Consider the following 2,602-nt stretch of genomic DNA (forward strand, 5'->3'; position numbering starts at 1 on the left):
GGGGCTAGTTGCATCCCTCAATTTGCTCGAATTCGAGAAGAGTTTCACTCGCGAGTGGAATTCGGAGCTCTGCTTGAAGGTAGTATTCGGTTTGGTAGATACTTTGCACATCGTTATATTTCTGCGTGTAAACTCCTTTTGGTACCTCTCACACAAAATTTCTAAAAAATTCAGTTTAAGGCTGCTATCGAATCGCTTTGATCTTTGTTGTAACAACTTTTATTCACTGCCACTACGACGGTACAAGTTTTTTCAGGGGTAAGTCTATACTTCCTGAAAAAATATCCCGAATGCTTTAAAAACGCTCCATATTATATTTTTCGTGGGCAAGGCCATACTTTCAGACCAACTGAAAGGACTGGTGGGCACAATATCTATCAAAAGGAATGACTCCCAAAATAAGATCCACTTCCAAAATGGACTATGTCAATCCATTCCTTCATGTACATCCTCCGCAAAACTTTTGAGTTTCAAACAAAATATATTTTTGTAGGCAAATTCCTAAAGGACCACAAAATTCGTAATCCGTAGATTCAATATTGCCAATAGATGGACGTTTCAATTCACACAGGCTGAGGGTATATTGAAATTGGTATTCCCAGCGGTCGAAAACTTACCCACCTGAAATTGTGGATTTAGCACTTATATTTCGGTAAGGTCCGATTTATGGTATTTTGTAGTTTTTATCTACATTTTGGCCACAAATTGCTAACTAGGAATCCCAGTAGAAGAAAGCTTCCCCACCACAAATTGTTGACATTTCATGTCAGTTCAGAATATTTCAAGTTTTTAATTGGTCCTATTTCCCATACCTCTTCAAATATATTTTTGTTTTCCCGCTCATGTAATATAATGGGTGGACTTGTTGAAGGTGCAAAAGAACATTTTATCAAACTTAACGACATTTTTACGTAGTTTAATAAGTACTTGAAGTAATGTATTTTTCTTTCATTGTAATTAACTAAGACTAGGGTGTTCTCTAATTGTTGTTTTGTTTTGCTTGTTTTTCTTCTTGTCGTCAACAAAAACCCATAATTTCAAATGAACTTTAGCTGGCGACCACCAAATACCTTTATCAAACAAAAGACTTAAGCAACAAGCGTCACTCATTTGCTTTAACGAAAGTAAAAAATGCCAACAACCTAAATACTACTCACCACATGTACAACAATTTATGCACGATGTGTTGTTTTAATTTTTTTTTTTATTTGAACATTTTTGTCACAATACTTGGCGTTAACGGTTTATCATCGAATAAAGAATTATTGACTTTGCATACCAACAATAATAAAAATGGGGTGGCCTGATTGAAAAAGAAAAGAGAATTTTCTACTTTTACGAAAAAACCCCACACACAACAAGCGATGAAGTGATACATTGTTATCACTGCTGCCATTTTATTAAAAACTTATGACGACTGCATGTGTGTGTAAGTTTTGGTGTTATTTCACCATTGACACTTGGAAATCACTTTAAAATATTCATATATATTAAGTTTGTCTGCTTCTTCTTCATTTCTTTTGTAGAAAGTTACCTTATATTTGTGACTGCTATTCTGCTACTCCACTGCTTTGTTGTTATTGGTGTTGTTGCTGTTGTGGTTTGTCAGTCTTCTTGTTTTGGTCTGATCGTTAGGCTGCCAGTTCTTTCCACAATCGAGTGTGTGTATTAATCCAAAATCACTTGTATGCTTGGAGATTCTTATGAATTCGGTATTGATTCAATAAAGAGTTTTGACTTTCTTCAAAAATATTTTCACTTTTTTTTTCAACTCAATTTAAATATTTTTATGCCATTTGTGTTGTTATTGTTGTTGTTGTTTTGAGATTTGTCGGTAACATTTATGCGGGTATCTTCTTAATGATTTGCATTAATGGTTTAATTTTCAACACAAAGAAACACATATTTGCTTCGCAGTGGATTTTTCGATTTCATACGTTTGTTACAACACTTACTAAGCTAGTAAAAGCCTATAATTAATGAAATGGTTTTCTTTTCACAGTTTCGTTTGATGGCTGTGTTTTCTGTTATTTTCTTCAATTTTCTATTTTATGTTTTGTTATTGGTTTCTTTTTAAATATTATTTGTTTCTGTTGTTGCCTCGTTGTCTGATTAAATATTTATGGTAAACTTTTCTTTTTGTTTCCTCTTTCTTTTTTAACCATAATAATTTTTTGTTTTTCTTTATGCTGCTGTATAATCGTCGACCGCTATTCACGTCACTGCCAGTCTAACTCTCACCGTTGACTGATCTTTCAATGGCAACTATTTGATTATTGTCTTAGCCAAAAGCTAAAAAAGAGTTGTTGACATGCTTCGAGTTGGCTGGTATTGAGTCGAACTCCAACATGTTTTAGCCGTTATCTGAAAGCTCTCTTGAGTGAAATACAAATGTGGCTATTGAGATAAATTGTTAGTTTCATAAATGGTAAATATTCTGAGGAGCATATGTGTTCATTGGTATAGAAGTGATCTTAAAGTGAATTAATGCGTGATAATTTTGAACTTTGACGAAGGAGATGTCTGAAGGAATGGAATGACTTATGTAACGTGGTTTTCTCGTCGGCTGGGGTAAGTTCAGTCCCGTCCAGGGTCTCCATAA

The sequence above is a fragment of the Musca autumnalis genome, unplaced genomic scaffold (genome assembly GCF_047663935.1).
Source record: "Musca autumnalis isolate F117 unplaced genomic scaffold, ASM4766393v1 scaffold_4, whole genome shotgun sequence".
Lineage (NCBI taxonomy): Eukaryota > Metazoa > Arthropoda > Insecta > Diptera > Muscidae > Musca > Musca autumnalis.